The following is a 21745-nucleotide window of genomic DNA, read 5'->3' on the forward strand; positions in this document are numbered from 1 at the left end:
AGAGCCCAAAAATACAGCAGGCAAGCAGAGACTGGTAAGGCAAAAACGAGGATCGAGCACCACCAGAGAGGCAGCCGCCCACAGGAGGAGAGAAAGCATGGAAAAAGGCCCAGCCCCCCTTCGCCGGGACCAGAACCAGCGGCCGCAGACAGCAAAAGTAATTGCCGAGAAAAAAAACAGCAGGGAGGCCAGGAAAGAACCCCCACCTCCAGCAGCACGGAACTCGATCCCAGAACCAGAACGCGGAACCCCCAACCCCAACTGCTGCCAGCAGGAGCGGGCGCCCCAGGAATACCAGAAGAAGCAGCCAGCAGCAAAAAGCGCAGCACCCGCAGGGCTACTGAACACAGGAACCGAACCCGTGAACAACCAATAGGCACAGGCAGCGGCAGTAGATAACAGCAAAGAAACGGTACTCCGCACAACCAGGCATACAATCAACTGGGCAAAGAAAGACGAAGGGAAACCAGCAATCCCTCGCCAGTCACCAGAAACAGCCATCCGGAGGGCAACAAACTCATTTATAATAGCAGAGGCAGAGCGCATGCTGTGCATGTCCGACGTCCCGGGTTAAATCCCGGCATCTCCTTGAGGCCCCACCGCTCATCACTCAGCACCCCGCTTCGTCCAGAAGGCCAGCCCGCCTTCATCCAAGTAGAGAGAAGAAGAAGACTTGCCCCAAACACAGAATCAACAACGGAGAGGCAGAGGAGCAGACCGCAGCTCCGACGGACATTAGAACCCAGCATCAAGGGTAGAAAGAAGAACAAAGCCGCCAAGCGGGACTCACCCGGGGCGGAGGCCAACACCAGCGCCCTCTCACAACTGCCAGCAGGAATCCAGGAAGGAACATCGCAAGCGAGGCACGTCCCACCCGGCCAGGCTCTGGAAGACACACCCGCAAGCCGATGGAAATAGGAGCACACGCCCCAGTCTCAAAGGGCCGGGTGGCCAAGCAGGATTCCGGCAGGAACAGAGACTGACTCACAGCAAGCCTGACAGGCCGAGAGACAGTCCAGGAAACCCTGCGCCCGCACAGCCAGGCAGCTGGGCGGGGGGTGAAGAGAAGCACCACCACTCCAGCCCAGCAGGAGCAGCACCAGCACATCCAAGTCCATTCTGCCAACAGGCTGAAAAAAAGAACAGGCGGGATGCTGGGTAAGTACTGCTTATGTACTCCCGGTGGGAGGGGCAGTATTAGGGTCCCAGCATTCCTCTTGTCTTTTTTTCTGTTGGGAGATGGATATCTCCACATTGCTAATGAATGGGACGAGGACATAAGGGACCTGGGGGTAATGAACTCTTTCATGAAATCTCAGAGCTAACAGCCAATCATACTTAGTCATATGCCTTTCCACTGCGCCTATCCGTACCCAATGCCCACTCTTCCTGGGGGAGAAAACACTTAAATGGGAGTCTTACACCTTTATGTTTAAATAGCATTTTTTGAGTTTTTACATCTAGCAAACACATTACAGTACCCTCATGGGTAAATAACCCAACAAAAGTGTCTGAAACCCTCCCATCCCTCCCAGTCCTACACCAAAACAATTGTATAATAAATTATCAGGTATTATACGTTCAGAGACAGCAGTGTGTAAAGTGTCCTAAAGTGAGGGGTTATCATTGGAACGAGTAGATCAGGGCACAGAGTTTCCGTGGGCATGTCGGGGCTTGAAAGTCAGAGTTCAAGTAGTAAGTAATGGATCCTATAGTTTATGAAAGAGTTGTGGTTTGTCCACCGAGTCATATGCGATCTTTTCATAGCCTGGCAGTTGCCACAGTTTGTGAAGCCAAAGTTCGTAGGAGTGAGTTTCCCCTAAAGGGAAATAATTGTGTTTGGCGGCTAAGAATAGGTGGGAAATGTGCTTGCCTACTGTGGAGGGGAGTAGGTAAAAGTCTTCAGCAGGTCTGCCTTAGATAGCAAATTTTGGAAGTTTGTCTAGATCCCAGACTCGAATCTGGGAGATTGCTGAGAAGACAGCACCCCAAAAGGTCTCCAGGTGGGAGCATTACCATAAGATGTGTATGAGGGTACCGGTGCCAACGCATCCATGCCAGCATGCCTTGGAGTGGACGGGATTGTTAATATGTAGGGGATGGGTGGAGGGGCCAGTGGTACAACATTTTATATAGGATCTCCCTTGCCTTGACCATGATGGACAAAGTTAGTGGTGTGGTGAAACACTTCTTGCCATTGTTTAGTGTCTAGAATAATCTGAAGGTCATTCTCCCAGCGTAGTTGGAATGACATTTTGGTTGTTGCCGTCTAGGTGTTAAGGAGTCTATTGATAGTAGAGACCAGGTACTTATCAGATGTTAAGTGCTGGAGAAACATTTTGAACGAGACCTGTACTCTGATTCTGGTGTGAGAGACCCAGTGGAGGATCTGGAGGCCGTGAAAACGCTCAGATTCAGGGATCTCATAGTCAGCTTTGAGTTTCTTGAACATTTTCACTCGGCCTCCCTTGACAAAGTCACAGAGACGAAAGCAGCCCCTCTCTCCCTCTATGCTTTAAAGGCCTGTTTTGCGAGTCCAGCGGTGAATTCGGTGTTGTCTAGGATGAGTGTGAGTGGGGAGGGAAACTTGTGATCGAGTACCAAACTGCTAGGGTGGCTCTAGTGACCAGGAAGGCATATAGGAATCTGACTCTTATTAACTTGGGGACCCATGGGTTCTCACCTAGTGGTCTGGTTGCTAGGTTCTAGTCTATGAAACATCAGGGTTTATCGGTTTCTCCTTTGAGGCACTCAATCATGTATATAATAATGATAATAGCAAAGCAGGTGTGGCACTCACATCCATCTTGAGAGTGTTGAGTACAGGTCTGTAGGGCTAGTCTGTGGCACATCCCTTCCCAGATGTATGACATACAAGTGATCTGGAAGCGGGCAATGTCCTCTTATCTCACATCTTTTAATATTTGGGAATCAATATATATCATGAAGACCAAGACATATTAGAAGGCAAACTGCACCAGGCCATAAGATCGCTGCGCTCCCAGTTGTCCCTCGGGACCAAATTGCCGCAGTAAGTAGCTGGACGCATTGCACTACATCTAAACTGGTAATGCTCCCATAACGCCTGCATTATTTTGCCAGCCACTCGTTCGTTTTGCTGGCATGTACATTTATGGATCTCTATACACTACTGGGACAACTAATATTGGCCACAGACAGATGGGGAGTGGCTCTTACCAAACCAAGATTACCAGCAGACAAGGAAAACCTGGGGACACCAGACTTCAGGAATTATTTATTTGCTGGACAACTCCAGTGGGTTGCATGTTGGCTCTCTGACAGACACCTGGGGGAGAAGGGTCTTTCCAACCAGAATATAGCGGAGGGGTGTCCAGGAATTGTTCTTTCCTAGGCCCACATCGTCTACAACACCTGCCCCTAGTCCATACCACCACCCTGAGCTGTTGGAAATTAGCACTGGCAAGTACACGTACTGTAGCCCCCTATGCCTCATTGATCCCACTAAAGGAAATTATAACAAGCACTGCCTCGCTGGGCTGTCACGAGATACAACTATGGGAGGCTGCTGGAATTGATACCATAGGCGACTTGAACACTGGAGGTAACTTAATACCATTCCCCATGTTGTTGGAACAGTGGGACCTCCCTCATGGTCAATTCTTACTACATAGTAGAATCCAAAAAAAGCATTACACTATTCCTGAAGTCTGGTGTCCCCGGGTTTCCCTTGTCTGCTGGTAATCTTGGTTTGGTAATATTACAATTAACACAACATTTTAAAATGTAGAAACACAGAAGCTCATGATTTAGCTTTTGCTCCAGTTGGCCTTTGAGATAAGCAAAGGAATGTCTCAGTGTGAAAGGGAGAGCACTTGGCATAATTTGCAGCATGTAACCTCGGAGCCTTATCTATTTAGCTGCAGGAAATGTTTAAACAAAGCCTCATTTAAGTTTTTGTTTTAGAAAGAATAGAAACACATACCTATTTTAAAAGTGCATTACCATGCTACGTTTAATGTTTCTTACTTAATTAATAAGTTATTTTGCAGCTAATGTTATGTGTTTAGTTAAAAACGAAATGTTTCTTTAAAAGAAGGTTAGGAGATAAAATTGTATTAAATAATATGCAGAATATGTCATGGGAAGGATATCCGCGTGCCTGATGGATGACGTATGCAGATTGCCAAGGGATGGAGGTGTCCTTTTGGAGAATGATGGATTCCAGTTGGATGCAGAACGAAAATCACGCCACATGCTTTGTAACATTATTTTTTAAATAAAAGCATTCCTAGTTTAGGAGTTTCAGGACCCTTGCAGAGACCTTTGCGAGACACAGATACACGAATAGATTTAGAGATGGGAGACTGTAGAGGAGTTTCAGACTTCAATGCATAATTGAAGGGAGCAGAGCATATGTGATTTGCAGATGCAGGGAAGGAGATGAAAGACTTTGATGAAGTACAGAACTGAGGCAGAGGAAGCCAGATTAGATGCAGGTGTTGTTCCATTATAACTTTTATTCAAAACCCCAAGCTTTATGCTTTGATTAAGTGGCTTTGCCTAAGCTTATTAGCTCCATGCTTTATTTTTCTTTATGGGAGATTCTGCAATTATTAGTTATTGATTAAGCTTCATGCTAATCTCACACTTGCTTTTACTTGAACTCTTCATGAGTTCTGACTGACATAATTTGTGCCTCATTTTCTTAGAATAGGTATTCTTTCCTATAGGGAACGAGCTGTATGGAAATTATAATATGCTCTGTACTAACTTTATTTTTCTATGATCAATTCTGTAACCTGATTGATACCTGACTAATGAATGAAGAGTCAGATAATCTTAAATATGAATTAGAAAATAAATCCCTTTAAAACTACTCACAACTATCATTATTGTCTAAAAGGTTTATTTGCATTGGATTATTTGCCCATGTTTTGGTCAAAATACAGTGGCCAAGATCCATCACCTTGAGCAGAAACAAGGGTAATGGTAATTTAAGGTAATGATGCCACATTTTCCATATAGAGATTAACCTAAGATTTCCATGTTATCAGTTGTGAGCTGCAACCCCTTCAGGACAAATGGGACACAGTGTTTGGGTGCAGCTTACACGATAAAGAATTGCAATAAAACCTTGGATTACCGCCACAGGGTCTCACGCAATGTTAGGTTCAAATTCATGCAATTTAATATCCTACATATTGCCTATTTTACCACTTGTGCACTTAAACAGATTTTCCCCTCCATATACCCTCTTTGTCCCCGATCCCCTGCACAACAGGCAGGCTTCCAGCATATGATGTGGGCTTTACCCAAGGTTCAAGACTACTCTGCGACAGTACTAGGAGAGGTAACATGAGTAACAGGCCGTGAGAACTTCCACTCTGTAGAAAGCTGCTTACTAGGCATTTTTCTTAGTCCAAAGACATTCCCATTGCTGTTAAAATCTTCAAAGTGTAGAAAACATTGTTTTCTATACTTTGAAGATAGCCACCAAGTTGTTTGATGCAATGTGACGATGTACCCCGGCAGCAATTATCTTTAAAGTATAAAAAACGTGTTCATATATTCAAGATGGGCGCTATATTGAATGAGTGACACAACATGAGAATGTAACATCTAGTATGTGTCCTATACTTTAAATTATAGTAAACAATTTTTTCTGTATGTTTGACATGGTTGGTTATTATTGTTATTAATGCTGATGCAGTTTAGATGCATCTGGCAACAGCTGTGGAGGAGGGAGAAGAGACAGGGAAGGGGAAATGAAGAGACACAGGAAAGTGCCATTGGACAACATTTGGGGCATTCCATAGCACCATAGAGGACTACTAAAAGAAGGATTGGAAAAAAGGGATATGGTGGGAAAGGTTTGAGGTGCAGGACAACATAAAGTTCATCGCAAAACCTCTACCCAGCAACTGGCACACAAAGAAGGAGTAGTAGTGGGAAACGTGCTAAATAAGAATTAATATGAGAAAAAAGATAGGTAGTTTCATGAATAATTTGTCCAGTCACAATCTTTGTAAAAACGTTATGCTTCAGGAGAGGGACGACCTCAAGAATGGAAAAGAAGTCATACAATTAAGAGCATCCAAGCCATCCAATCAGAGGCAAGGGGCTGACTCAAAATGAGGGCTGACACTTTCCTCAGAAACAAAATACCTATATTTGTTTATGTTTTGCTTTACTGACAGGGCCAAGAGTCCACATCTGTCAATTAAACTCTCAATTTGTATGTCTCTTCTGCAATTTGGGTTAAACACCAGAACATCCACAAAATCAGGGTGTCTTCCAGAAATGCACTTAGATGCATGTGTGTGATTTTCAAACTGGACTAATCCTGTGTTTCAGCGATCAGTTCTAACGAAATACTGATTGACCCCATTGTCAGCATATGACCCTCAATCCTTGGTGCTATTGACCTTCAGCGCTGAGCCCCTTGGGGAAGGAGGGAAGGAGTGAACAGCGACAGAGCTCTCTCTACTCACTGAAGTAAGCTATACAATCAGGCATACCGAGACTTTATGCGGGGCGCATCCTGCCAGCCATTTAAAAACAGGTTTTGATACTGATCCCTACCAGGCCCTATATTCATGGCCTTAACTTTATAGGAAAAACACTGATCAATTACTCATCAATGAGAAGCATTGATGAGTTTGCATCTGTCAATGGACCATGCAACCATCCTAGAAGGGGCAATATAGTCTTTCTACCCTCCTGGGGCTAGATAGGAGGTTTACCCTGATTGTGGGTTAGCCCTTAATCTGCCCCTCAAAGGGTAGAATCCCTACTAGATACCAGGCAAAAAACGGATGAAAAAAGAAGTAATGGGGCTGGGGTGGTGGAAGGCCAGGCATTGATCTGTGCCTCCGCCCCAGAAATTCTTCTCCCCTAAGGTTGATTGGGGGTTTACCGTAATTGGCAGGGCTGGGGCACAAAGAGCCCACTAGACAGTATAAAACAAATTGAGGTGTGGGTAGGCCAGTCTTGCATTGGGCCTATCGTCTACCCCTAAACCCTCCCCACCCCCAACAGTCTATCTGACAGCCTGGAGTGAAGAGCATCTCCATGGCAAACAAGAGGAAATATGGATTCTTTTGGGTGTAGTTTTGACATATGGAATGGCAGAGTGGGGCAGTAGTGGCTGGAGTGCGGACGGAGTGGCGAGACGGTGTGGGGATGGAGGGGACGGACGACGTGGAGAAGGAGAAACGGACAAAAAACATATTCTTTTAAACATACCTTCTGTCTACCGTGTCCTCGCTGCAGTACAGGCTCCCAGCCTCCCATGCAGCCAATCCTGATGTTGCTTTTATGTTTGAAAGCAGCGTCAGGCTTGGCCTGAGTGCTGGGAATTTGCACTTGCAGAACGACTGAGAGCCTGTGCTTTGCTGTCTTCAATCCAGCAACGCAGCTTGGTTGGAGACAGCTTAGTGAAAATGTCGGTTTGGCCGGCATGAGACGGCCAGCCAAACCCACATTGCCACTGATAGCAGTACTGCCCACCACTCCCTCTCCTGACTCCCCTGCGAATGCCCCGCCCCTAGGACGAAGCACATAGAAGTTGAAAAATAAAACAATAATAAACTTGTTTTATTTTTCAACTTTTGAGGGTGGCGGGGACCGAAGCTCCTCCACCATAGTGGAGGAGCCGCCACTGGACTGGGCGTAAATTCTAATTTTCAACCACTAAGTGTCCCCATACTTTTGCTGATAAAAAAAACTATTCCCCATCCGTGTGGCTCAGCCTAGTGCCAACTCCACTAAAGGCCCCAAAACGCAATGTGAAGACATTGGCAGTAGGGGTAGCTGTGGTATTTGGGCCCAGGTTTGATCTGTTGCATTCACAGGCACTCGGCCCACCCACACAGGTAGGGTAGTGTTTTTATCAGGACAAATGTGAAAACCCTGAGTGGTAGGAATTATGTAGATCCCTCCAGCTTGTAGAACTTTTTTCTCACAAAAATATGAGGAAAATACATATTTTAGCAAAAATGTGAGGTTTGCAAGACCTTATGGGTAAGATAATGTTGTGGGATTCATGAGTCACAGGTTCTCTGTGCCTGCTGGATCTAATAGTGCTGGCTTCCCTTTTTTGAATTATTGTTAAGGGTTATTCCACAACCTTTATTGTAGGTTCAGGGTCGGGTTGAGGTTCCTTAGCATGCTATCAGATACCAGTTCAATGATCAAGGTCCCTCCCCTCAGTGTGGGGCAGGAAGAGATGCACCTGAGCCGCGAGTTGGGTGAGGACAAAAGAGAGTACTTCGTGGGTACTTGCTTGAGTAAATGTCCTGCAAGTTCCTGCTCTGAACTGTAATCTTGAGGTGTTTTCTCCTTGAAGAAGAACTCTATAAGTTTTGCAGAATGTTTATTATTGCTTTGTCTTTGTTGAGCAGGCTCAGGTAATAGTCCACATAGTGGTGGCATGATTGTTTTGATTGGTTGAGTTGCAGCGCTGTTTCAGTGTTGGTTATTGCTTTTTTTGTTAATATTAAAGGTCTGAATGCACAGCTACTCAGCTATGTGGGCTTTGCTTTCAGAAGGGGTTCTTGTTATGATGATTGGGACAACTGGCTCTCTCACAGACCCACTAGGAGGCGCTGGCTGCTTCTTCCGCCTCTCTGGACTTTGACTTCAGACCCTTCCATTTTGCCATTGCATTGATATGTCACTGATGGAAGAGTCTGTGGTGTGGATTCCACCCCAGTAGGAATTGGCTGGGTAGCTTGATTGGTCCTTATGTTTTCCATTTACATTGAGAGAGTTGACACCTTATATCAGGCTCCTGTATGGTTGACGACATCCGATAGTGCCCTAGCAATGTTTAAACCCAATAGCCTAGTTTCGTGTGATCCCGTACTCGGTCGCAGGGATTCCTAGATGGCCGTCACAGGCTACCTGCAGGGAGCCAAAGGTTTTGTACCAGCACACCTGCCACACATGACAGGAACATTACCCGCCAGAACTATGAAGAGAGAGGAAGACACCAAGGAGGTTGGAGGGGGGGAAACCCAGAATGGAGAAAAAAGAAGAAGAGAACGCCAAAGAAGGAAACCACCCAGAACAAGGAGAGTCGACAGAGATATGACCCATAATGACAATACCAAGCCGGGAAGGAGAAATGCAGGAAGCAGAAGATGGAAGCGGAGGACACCCCGGCGAAGAGCCTGCCAGAGACCGGACTGGGGACGCAAGTGGTCAAGACTGCTGACTCGAAAAGGAGAGAATGCCAAGATAACCCATGCTACAACCCAGGAGGGCATGGATGGCCAAAGGCAAGTGCCTATTTCTACTTTTTGGTCACTGAGAAAGTGGTGGGCGGAAAAAGGGGCATCCACACCAAATCACTGAGTACCTACTCAGAGATGCATGTGAGCACTAAACCCGGGTTGTGCTAGTGGCATACTTAACAAACAAAATGTGCAAATAAAATCAAGGTTCCTGACCCATGTTTTCTTATTTTTATTTTATTTTATTTAGGCGTGATCCTTGATTTCTTTTCCTTTTAATATCCCACGAGGGAGAGCCTACTGAAGAAGGAAGGCTGCAACTATTAAAGAAACCCCAAGGAAAAAAAAGAAATGGAAAGAAAAAAAGATGAAAAAAGGAGGAGAGATGCTATCAGTCTGTATTACATTTTCTTTGGTTTCTTTCGTTTCATAATTTAAAAAAAGCAATATCAAAAAAAAAGAGAAGAAAAAGAGACAAAGTTTCCGACACCTTATTATTTGGACATTGACTTTTTCTCATTCCTTTTGACACACCCTCCCACCGGACTACAATGGTGTCAGAAGCACGATCCTGTGTCTGGAAATAAGGACACCACCCTTCACCATGGAAGCCATGATTACACAACTGGTGGAAGGCCAAAAACACCTATAGTTGGCTCTGGAGCAACACAATCTCAATGCCCAGAAAGATAGATAAGCCTCTAAACAGCCCTGAAGGTACAAGCCGCCCTCATGACCTCAACCAGCAGGTCCAGGATTCTGCCATCCTACGCTTGACTGAGACCATCTCAAGTGTTAGTGTTCCTCCGAATGCTCCTGGGTCCGTTCTGAGAAATTTCAAGAGGGAAATGACCGTCATTACTTTTTTGTAAATTTAGAAAGGGTAGCCTCCACAACTCCATGGCCCCCAGAGAGATGGAGTCAATATATTGCACTATTGTTATCGGGGAAACTGCAGGCTGCCCATCAGGCAGCTAATCCCGCAGTGGTCACCCCTTATCCAGAGATAAAGAAAGCCATCCTAGAATGATGGGGTTGTGATCAGAAATACTATAAGAGCTAGTTACGTAGGGAGAAATGGACTACTGACGACAATCCTAGAGCCCTATATTATCGCATAAGAGACCTAGGGAACTGTTGGTTACAACCTCTGACAATGTCAATGGAAGTGCTTAATGAAAAGGTTTACCTGGAGCATTATTTAGAAGCACTACCAACTAATACGCTGCCGTGGGTGTAACAAAATCCTAACCTTGTGGCGCAATCTGCTGTTGATTTGGCTTGTGCATACGACTGGTCGCCCGAGTTCAAATTCTCTGTTCTAAAAACCCAGTCACAGGTTCTTGCACAGTAACAAAAATAGGAGGTCAGAGAGGAGAGCATCAAATCCTCTTACCAAATAGACCTGTGAGAAAGCCCAATATGGGCACTGTTACTCCTCAACAAGCTCCCCAATGTTTTAAATGTGCTGAGTGGGGGCACATAGCCCACCACTGTCCCCTTAGGACAGACACGGTGGTACCCAGGGAAGTAGGATTATCTTATGGCAGGGTATTGACTACCGGATAAACAAAACAACTGTACATCTGAATGGTAGACCAGTGATAACACAGTAGTCTGTAGGGACATAATTCCATTGGCCTAAATGAATACGGGGTAAACAGTACAAGTGTCATGTGTTCATGGGGATGTGCGTAACTACCTGTTAGCAGAGGTGCTAATTGAGATAGACATAGATACACAGGTACCCAAGGTGGGTGTCGTACCATTCTGAGTATTTGGCTCGGGTGATCAACACAATAGAAGTATCAACTGTTTGAGTGAATCCCCCTTTTCCTCAGCAGAAATAGACAATCCCTTGACCGACTGTATTGTATTGTATTGTAACGATATTTATTAAGCGCGGTTGCTGCCCGTAGGCGTCCAAGCGCTGGTTGAGGCAAGGAAGCACGGGAGGCTAAGGTACTTCGGATTTAGCAAACAGCAGTGTCTTTAGATTTTTCCGAAAGGAGAGGAGGTCTGGGTTGGATCGGAGTGAGATGGGGAGCGCATTCCAGAGCCTGGCGGTGTTCAAAGAGAACAGCCTACCCCCAGATCTGGCTCGCTTCACTCTGGGGACAGTGACGAGGAACGCCTCCATCGACCGTAGGTTCCTGCTAGGGTGGTAGGGGGTAACCAGGTCGGTGTTGATGGCTGGACCTGTTTTCCAGAAGGCGCGGTGTGCCAGGCATAGCGCCTTGAAGGCCACTCTCTGCCTCACTGGAAGCCAGTGAAGGCTTTTTAGGGCAGGTCTGGCTGACTGGGTGCGTGGGATGCTCAGCAGGGTGCGTGCTGCACAGTTTTGAACAACCTGCAGTTTTCGGAGGGTCATCTCCGGTGCCCCCACGTATAGGGCATTGTTTGAGTCCAGCCGAGACTGGATGAGACCCTGTATCGCCACCCTTTTGTCCTCTAAGGGGAGTAGCGGGAGGACCTTTCTCAGGATCCTGAGTAGACCAAAACAGGTGGCGGACAGTTTGGTGGCCTGGGTGGAGAAGGAGAGTTTGTTGTCCAACCACACTCCTAGGCTTTTAACACTTTCCTTAGGGATGGGGGGCGGGCACAGTGTACTGGGCCATAAGGATGTGAAAGGCACAGGAGAGGTTGGGCCTAGGAGCATAAGCTCCGTCTTTTCTCCATTTAGTTTTAGGGAGGAGTTGGTCATCCAATCCCTGACGTCCTCTAGGCATTTTAGCAGGTCGGCTGGGGAGTGACCGTTGTTCTCTGTGGCCAGTGAGACCACAAGCTGGGTGTCGTCGGCATATGACACGATTTTGATGCCATATGGTTCGACAACACCCGCCAGCGGCCCCATGTACACGTTGAACAGTACAGGGCTCAGGGAGGAGCCCTGAGGTACTCCGCAGGTCAGGGGTTTGCTCGAGGACCTCATCTCTCCGTCGAAGATCTGAAACGACCTCCCAGACAGAAAGGAGTCAAACCACCTTAAAGCGTCACCAGAAACTCCGATGTTACAGAGACGGTCCAGCAAGATGGTGTAGCTGACCGTATCGAAGGCGGCACTTAGATCAAGGAGGATCACTGCCACTGATCCTCCCTGGTCTAGTATCCTTCTAGTTTCTTCGGTGACCGCTAACAGGGCGGTTTCTGTACCATGCTTCGGTCTGAAGCCTGTCTGGGATGTATGTAATAGCGAGTGGTCTTCCAGGAACTGGGCCAGCTGAGCGTTTATGTACTTCTCTAACACCTTACTCACCCAAGGGAGAAGTGAGATAGGGCGGTAGCTGGAGTGGTCATTAGGGTCCAGGCTGGGTTTCTTCAACAGTGCCCGTACCATAGTCTGCTTCCAGGCAGTGGGGACTGAGCAAGTGGATATGGATGTATTTAGAAGATCCAGGATTACAGGCAGGGTGGCTTCGCTTGCATGCATCAGGATTTCTGGGGGAGCAGGGTCACAAGGGGAGCCCGACTTGACTTGTCGTGCCACCTTGCTTAGAGTGTCGAGATCCAGAGGGGGGAAGTGCTCGAGGGAAGGCTGGTCTAGGTGAGGAAGTGATCTGGGGGGAGGTAAATTAGTTGCATCTGGGTTGGTGGCTGCTTTTGAAAAGGAAGAGTGAATTTTTAGGACTTTGTTGTGGAAAAAGTCCGCAAGCTCATTGCATTGATCCTGGGTTTTGATAGGCGGGGGTGCCGTGTTGGCACTGGAGCATTGCTTTATAATTCGGAAAATTTCTTTAGGCTTGGATTTTGCCTCTAGTATTTTCTCAGAGTAATGGGTTGCCTGGGCCGTTCTGATCCCTTCTTTGTAGGTTTTGATCGCCTCTTTGTAGGCGGCCTTTTTATCTGGGAGGAAGTCTAGGCGCCAGGCTCTCTCTCGTTGCCTGCAGAGGCGTTTTAGCTGTCTTAGAGAGTCAGAAAACCAGGGAGCTGATTCCTGTAGTCTCTTCGAGGATGATCTACGAAGCGGGAGGATCGAATCTAATGAGTGGGTGATCCAACTTTCATAGTGGGCGTTTGCCACATTGGGGTCTTGGCAGGGTGACGGGCGAGTGGAGTCCAGGTTAAGCAGCCAGGTCTCAAATGGGAGTTTTGACCAGTTTCTCCTGGTAGTGACTTGGGGCGGTGACTGGGGAGTTTTGTGATTAGCCCAAGTAAAAGGGACCAAAAAATGGTCCGACCATGGAAGGGGGGTGGGTTGATCAACAGTTAAATCCCAACAGTTACTGAATATAGGGTCAAGTAAATTGCCCTTTTCGTGTGTTGGGGCTGTAACCAGTTGGGACAGTTGGAGGGCTTCCAGGTCATTTAGTAATTCCTGGGCAATGTGGTCAGAGGGGGAGTTGAAGTGGAGATTTAGGTCCCCCAGAATCGTATGGTTGGTGGACGAAAGAATTCTTTCCGCTATAATTTCTGGAAGGGACCTATGGAACCGTTTTGCAGGCTCTGGGGGGCGGTAGATCAGGGTGCCGGAGAAGGAGCTATTTGCATTGAACTCTATGCAGAATGCTACACTCTCGCACTCAGGGATAGTTTCCGCTGTTGTACGGCATCGGTACTGGTTCTTCAGAATAATCGCCAGACCTCCGCCTCTCCCTGTCGGTCTGTCTACTCTAGTGATATGGTAGCCTACAGGTAAGACTTGCACCACCTCTGGTCCAGAGTGAGCAGTGAGCCACGTTTCTGTCAGGAAAACTGCGTCTGGCTTTATCTCCTCGAGCATCACAGCAATCTGTAAGCTGTGTTTAGGTAAGGAGCGGCAGTTTAGCGCGTACATATGGTACGTTTGTGCCGCGGCCGGCGGGGATTTGCGGAAGACGTGTTTGCAGCCTGAACATTGGACGGGTAGCTCTGTTGGAGCGTAGCTATGGGAGCACTGGGGTGTGGAAGTCTTACCGATGTTGTATAGGACCGCTGTGCTGTAGGTCACGCTCTGGGTGGTACGAGAGTCAGGGGTTGTGGCCCCGGGTCCCGGCTGGTCGCGGACGGGCGCAGACGGGCTTGCCTTAGGCGCTCCCGCTGCGCTCGTCCGCTGCGCTTCCTGTAAATGCACATATTTAACCCGGAGGGGGGGCGTGGCCTAAGTGGGCGTGGTCAGCGTGCACGCCTGGTCTGATGGCGGCCGCTGGGGATGGTCAGCAGCGTCAAAGCGTTAAGATCGGCTGTGCGCTTCAGCAGGGAGCAGATTCTGGCAGTGGTGCTGGATTTAAGAACAACAAGTAAGTGACACCACGCAAATTTTAAAAAGCTTCGTTTTTGTTAAAATTTCTAAAAATGCCTGCAAATACAAAAGTACCTCCAGCTCCCGGCTTTCCGCCTCAGGAGCTGGGTCAAGGTGAATACAGAAGCGCTAGTGGTCAGCGCTTATATAGATCACTCGGGGGGGCGTGGCCTAAGTGGGCGTGGTCAGCGTGCACGCCTGGTCTGATGGCGGCCGCTGGGGATGGTCAGCAGCGTCACAGCGTTAAGATCGGCTGTGCGCTTCAGCAGGGAGCAGATTCTGGCAGTGGTGCTGGATTTAAGAACAACAAGTAAGTGACACCACGCAAATTTTAAAAAGCTTCGTTTTTGTTAAAATTTCTAAAAATGCCTGCAAATACAAAAGTACCTCCAGCTCCCGGCTTTCCGCCTCAGGAGCTGGGTCAAGGTGAATACAGAAGCGCTAGTGGTCAGCGCTTATATAGATCACTCGGGGGGCGTGGCCTAAGTGGGCGTGGTCAGCGTGCACGCCTGGTCTGATGGCGGCCGCTGGGGATGGTCAGCAGCGTCACAGCGTTAAGATCGGCTGTGCGCTTCAGCAGGGAGCAGATTCTGGCAGTGGTGCTGGATTTAAGAACAACAAGTAAGTGACACCACGCAAATTTTAAAAAGCTTCGTTTTTGTTAAAATTTCTAAAAATGCCTGCAAATACAAAAGTACCTCCAGCTCCCGGCTTTCCGCCTCAGGAGCTGGGTCAAGGTGAATACAGAAGCGCTAGTGGTCAGCGCTTATATAGATCACTCGGGGGGCGTGGCCTAAGTGGGCGTGGTCAGCGTGCACGCCTGGTCTGATGGCGGCCGCTGGGGATGGTCAGCAGCGTCACAGCTTTAAGATCGGCTGTGCGCTTCAGCAGGGAGCAGATTCTGGCAGTGGTGCTGGATTTAAGAACAACAAGTAAGTGACACCACGCAAATTTTAAAAAGCTTCGTTTTTGTTAAAATTTCTAAAAATGCCTCCAAATACAAAAGTACCTCCAGCTCCCGGCTTTCCGCCTCAGGAGCTGGGTCAAGGTGAATCTGGGGAAAACCAAAGCAAAGAGGAGAAGGGGGAAAAAGAAGTATCAAACCCTATACAAACCAGCTATTACCTGTCTTCTTTCTTCTTCAGAAGGTGGGAGTACTCCTTCACAGAGTTTCTGGGCAGCTCAAAAAGAGGACAGCACCTTTATGCATGGATGGGAGCAAGCCCATGAAGAAAACCTAGATGTTAGGACCTTATTTCTGTATTAAAAGGGTTTAATAATAATAATAATAATAAAACACTTATAAAGCGCCTGGCTGCACAAACTGTGTGTCCCCGCGCTAACTGCTTATAAATCAACCCATAAGGTGGAAACCAGAAAAAAAAAGAGAGTCATGTCAGCTAACTATTTAGGAAAGAGGAGCGTTTTGAGTTTTGCCCTGAAAATTCTTTCGGACGGTTCCATCCGTAATTGAAGGGGGAGATCATTCCAGTGCTTAGCAGCTAGAAATCGGAAGGATTTACCTCCCATTTTAGCTTTTTTAATGCGGGGAATTTTAAATTGCATTGCACCAGATGACCTTAGAGCTCTCATCGGTCGGTGTATAGTCAGGAGACTTCCTAGGTACAGGGGGCCTTTGTTATGGGCTATCCTGTGGGCATAGCAGAGATTTTTGAATATAATTCTTTCCTTGATAGGAAGCCAGTGCAGTTTGGTTAGGGCAGATTTAATAGAAGTTTTTCTCGAGAGACCTAACACCAGACGAGCCGCCGTATTTTGAATGCATTGGAGCTGGTGAAGGCCTTTGAGATTGAGACCTATTAAGAGGGCATTACCATAGTCCAAATGTGGCGTTATTAAGGCGTGAACTATGGTTTTTCTTGCTCCTATAGGAATCAAATCAATGATTTTTCGGAGGATTTTAAGTATGCCAGTGCACTTTCCTATAGTTTTATTCACTTGGGATTTGCCCGACAGGTCAGAATCTATCATGACCCCCAAATTCTTTACCACTTTTGCAGGGGTGGGGAGATTTCCCAGTTCACAAGGCCACCACGCATCAGACCACACAGATGTTTCCTTCCCCACCACCAATACCTCGGTCTTCTCTCCATTAAGGCGTAGACAGTTATCGTCCATCCAAGTGGCTACTGCCGTCATGCAATTTGAGAAATTTGCGGCATGTTCCTTACAGTCCGGTGTGATTTTAAACATGAGTTGCGTATCATCAGCATAGCTAACAATGCCCACCCCAAAATTCCTTACTATGTCAGCCAGGGGTTCCATGTAGATGTTGAACAAAGTAGGGCTCAAACTCGAGCCCTGTGGAACCCCATGGCTGACACTGCGGGAAGATGATCTGAAGGGTGGGTAGTGTAGTTGGAATGATCTCATGGTAAGGAAAGATCTAAGCCAATCAAGTGCTGGACCTTTCACTCCTAATTTTGATAGACGAGATAGCAGCTTAGAGTGCAGCACAGTATCGAATGCTGCACTGAGGTCCAGCATGACCAATGCTGCAGTCTCGCCCTCATCCACCATCATTCGAATACATTCCGTAGAGTACAGGACTGCCGACTCAGTGGAATATCCTGGCCTGAATCCTGATTGAGAGGGATGGAGTAAGTTCTCTTTTTCTACATAATCCATGAGTTGTTTATTTACAACTTTTTCTATAATTTTAGCGCAATATGGAAGAAGTGATATGGGTCTTAGGTTATTAAACTGTGTAATGGGAATGTTAGGTTTTTTTTTTAACGGTATCACTTGCGCTAATTTCCAAGCTTCCAGGACAAAACATTCCTGGAAGGATAAAGAGATCATATGGCTAATGTGGTCAATAAGAGTGTTTTCCATGATGTCCTTACTTTTATCGTATGGACATACATCCCTGGGAGATCCAGAATGTATACTTTTAATAACATTAAGTAGATCCATTTTATCTGGAGTGGTAAACATAGATAATCTTGGATTTTGAGTGGTGGGAGTTTTTATGTCTACGTTATCCCCTACATCGGGGGTTTTGGAGAAGGTAGCATGGATTTTCTCCACCTTTTCCACAAAAAAATCAGCGATTTGTTCGCATATTTCCGTGGAATAAGTATCCAGAGTCTCTAGACGGGCCGAGTTAGTCAGTTCTTTATAAATACGGAATAATTCCTTAGTAGGGTGGGCAGCTTCCTCAATTCTAGTATTGAAAAAGATACTTTTTTCTTCTCGAACCATTTTTTGGTATATTTTTAGTTCGGTTCTATACTTCAATTTGAGGTCCGGTGCATAGCTCTTTCTCCAACTGCGCTCAATTGATTTGCAATGGGCTTTTGCAAGTCGGAGTTTCTCCGAAAACCAGGGCTCTGATTTAGCACGCCTGGTAGGGGGTTTGGTAGTCCAGGGGGCTATTTTATCTAGAGCATTTTCTAACCATTGCTCGTAGTTGTTCCATACCTCTTGAAGTGAGTTCCCTCTGGTAAGGGGATGTTCATCTAGGAAGCTTTTAAACTGAGCCGGAGTGAACTTTTTCCAGTTACGGCGCTTCAGCGAGTGGACTTTGATAGGCGGGCTTTTATTTTGACTGATTAAAATCTCACAAGTTACCAGGAAGTGGTCGGACCACAATAGCGGGGTCGGGGGAAAAGGGGCAGCAATTCCCTCCCAATTTACAAAAATCGGGTCAAGTAGGTGCCCATGTTGGTGGGTAGGGTTGGGGGACATGAGTCTTAAACCTAATGAGCTAAGTGCGGTTTTTAATGAGCATGCTTCTTTAGCATTGTGGTCTTCAAAATGAAGATTTAAATCTCCCAAAATCATAAGATTTTTATGTCTTATTGCTAGCTGGGTGGCAACTTCTATGAGATGATTACAGAAAAGTCCTGTGGGGCCAGGTGGTCGATAGATAAGTAAGCCAGTGATAGTGGTGGTGGAATCCAATTTAATAGAAAAAATCCACATTCACTGTTAGAGATGGCCAGATTAGTAAAAGTACATTCCAAATTTTTAAAAAAAATGAGTGCCAGTCCACCACCGCGTTGGTGTTTCTGCCTGTCTATTCTAAGAAAAGTATAGTTATTGGGTATGGCTTCTAAAATGTCTGGGAGCGAGGCTTCTTCCAACCATGTTTCAGTGAGAAACATAGTGTCAAAAGCGTTGTTTTCCAACAAATCATGAATTTCCATTTTATGCTTTACCATAGACCTGCAGTTAAGCAATGTCATCTTACGTGTAACTGTTGGTTCTGAGGTTACATTAGGGGAAGGAAGTATAGTATTACATATAGTGCAGGACCTGGGCACTTCTTCAGGTTCTATGGTATGAAGGCAGGACTGATTAGGCTTCTTACCAAGTTTAAGAAGGGCCGCTTTGGAGTAGTGGATCTTGTAATTGTCCACTGCCCGGGCTGTGTCAGATATCGAGTTTATAGAGTCCTGGAGTCCTGCCCCGCGTCCCGGACGTTCGCGGACGGGCGCAGACGGGCGCAGACGGGCGCAGACGGGCGCAGACGGGCAGGACTCTGGCTTGACTCCGGCGCGCGATCGGCGTGCCCGCAATGCGCGTCCGCTGCGCGGAGCCATTGCCGTATGAATTTATGCTGTCTGCCGAGCGCCGAGCGCCGTGCAGAGCGAGCCCTCACTAAGATGGCCGCTATCCTTACTTCGATGGCTCTAATGATACCCGCAGATGCCGGCCCGTGATTCGGCCAGACCTATAGGGCGAGACAAGTAATCTGTCTTTTGACAAAGGTAGTAGTTTGAATCATCAATCACCTTAGGCAACTCTAGCGCTCTAGTACTCAGCGCGCTAACAATTTAATTGTCAGGGGGGAGGGAAAGGACACAAGGGAAACAGCAGCACGAGCTAAAAAGTATTTACACGGAGCAATATTAAAATAAACCTCCCGGCTCAAGCCTCAGGAGTAAAATACAAGCAGAGTTGGGCACCCGTGGATTCTCTGAATTTATGCTGTCTGCCGAGCGCCGAGCGCCGTGCAGAGCGAGCCCTCACTAAGATGGCCGCTATCCTTACTTCGATGGCTCTAATGATACCCGCAGATGCCGGCCCGTGATTCGGCCACACCTATAGCGCGAGACAAGTAATCTGTCTTTTGACAAAGGTAGTAGTTTGAATCATCAATCACCTTAGGCAACTCTAGCGCTCTAGTACTCAGCGTGCTAACAATTTAATTGTCAGGGGGGAGGGAAAGGACGCAAGGGAAACAGCAGCACGAGCTAAAAAGTATTTACACGGAGCAATATTAAAATAAACCTCCCGGCTCAAGCCTCAGGAGTAAAATACAATGTATAGGATCAATGGGAGGTCGGGCCACCATCCAGACAGTTACTAATCCCTGTAGCTTTTTGGGAACAAGCCTTACACCTTGCTCATAGTGAGGCTGGGGGTAACACTACCGGCAAGAACACACACTTTAGTATCTCCTAGAACATTTTTTTGGGCCAGGTATTTATAAGAAAGTGGCTAGGTTCTGTGGTGCCTGCCCGAGATGTCAGTTAATCCAGCAGGTGTAAAAAAAGCTCCCTTACAATCCCTCCCCATAATCGATATACCTTTTCAACAGGTCGGGATCAACAATGTAGAACCCGTAACGTCCTTCGCCAGAGGACACCAATATATTTTGGTACGCGTGCATTACGCCACTTAGTACTCAGAGGCCATGTCGCGGACTAGCATGTCCACACTTACAGTAGCTCAAGCTATTATCTCCTTCTTTTCACGAGTAGGTTTTCCCAGAGAGATACAAATGGACCAGGAAACTCAATTCATGTCCCGTCTAATGAAACAGGTCAATCAAGTTGTAGGTGTCCACCAGATCTGTACAGCAGTATATCCCCCTTAAATTGACGGACTGGTGGAAAGATACAACAAAACTATCAAAACCATATTACCAAAACTATTAAATAACTCCGGGAGGGACTGGAATTGTAAACTGCCTCTTGTCCTGTTTGCCATCAGAACCCACAAACAAAAGTCTTCCAGTTTCTCCCCATTTGAATTGTTATTCAGGAGAAAACCATGTACCCTCCTGGAAATGGCAGCTGAAAAATGAACTGTAGAGGAAGATGAAGGGAAACCATTGTCAGCTTATAGTGCCTCCTTAAAGGAAATCTTGCTCACTTTATAGGAAGAAGTCCACAGTAATATGGAGAGGGCTCAACAAAAACAGAAACAAAGTTACGATACCAGCAGTAAACTAAGGGAGTTGTTAGGAGGGGAAAAAGTGTTAGTCCTTACTTTTTACCCATGTCTGAAAAGAAGCTATTAGCAGGCAAGGCAGGGACCCTATAGTATCGCCGAAAAGTGAACTTCACTTACTTACTGGGTAGGTATTCCCCGGGTAGGGCGTATTGAACAAACCTATTATATTAATCCGTTAAAGAAATGGAAAGAACCTGAAAAGCAGATAAAAAAAAAGCTGGTGCTAGTGGGTCAAGTTACTCTCACCAAAACTCCAGAAATACTCCTACAACCCTTCGGCGTTACCTCAGTAGAGAGACCAAGGATGGAGGCCAGTTTGACTACAAAACAACAGATATTGAGATTCTAGACCAATATACTGGTCTGTGTTCTAGCAGTCCTGGACAAACTTTTTTAATTACACATGACATATTAACCGAAGGGAGACAGGTAATACAAATAAAACCATGTCAGATTTCAGAAGCCAGGCTGTTGAACAAGAAGTGGAAGCCATGTTAAAAGCTGATATAAATGAACCATCACAAAGTGCCCGGTGCTTGCCAGTGGTGCTTGTACCAAATCCAGACAGGAGTATCCGATTTTGTGTAGATTTCCAACAACTAAACACTAACTCTCATTTTGGTACTGATCCTATGCCCAGAGTGGATGACTAAGTAGAAAGTCCAGGTGGAGCAAAATATATGTCAACAATAGATCTGACAAAAGGCTAGTGGCAAATCCCGCTTAAAAAAAAGCCAGAGAGAAGACCGCATTCTCCACTCTGTCGGAACTATATCACATCAAAGTCATGCCCTTTGGTCTCCACAGTACCCCTGCTACTTTTCAGAGACTTATGGACATATTATTATGGGCACATCACACATATGCTGTCGCCTATTTAGACAACATTGCAGTACACAGCCCCAACTGGGAGAGTCCTGTACAGCACTTGGAACGAGTACTTAAAACTCTTAAAGAGGCTGGCCTAACTCTGAAACCTAAGAAAATCACTCATGCCACCAACCATGTAGACTATTTGGGATATACCATAGATTCAGGTACGATTCAACCCCAAGATAACAAACTAGAGGCTATACAGGACATCCCTCAACCTACAACAAAA

The 21745-nt window shown here is 46.5% G+C and overlaps 1 long non-coding RNA gene across 1 annotated transcript in view; it reads left to right on the forward strand.

Annotated features, from left to right (window-relative positions):
- The first annotated feature begins 540 nt into the window (after window positions 1-540).
- LOC144827726 (uncharacterized) overlaps window positions 541-21745 on the forward strand; it is a 133628-nt gene continuing 112423 nt past the window's right edge. Inside the window, exon 1 of the long non-coding RNA XR_013610332.1 lies at window positions 541-1158. This is a non-coding gene — a long non-coding RNA (uncharacterized LOC144827726). The remainder of the gene's footprint in view (window positions 1159-21745) is intronic.

The sequence above is a fragment of the Lissotriton helveticus genome, chromosome 4_1 (genome assembly GCF_964261635.1).
Source record: "Lissotriton helveticus chromosome 4_1, aLisHel1.1, whole genome shotgun sequence".
NCBI lineage: Eukaryota > Metazoa > Chordata > Amphibia > Caudata > Salamandridae > Lissotriton > Lissotriton helveticus.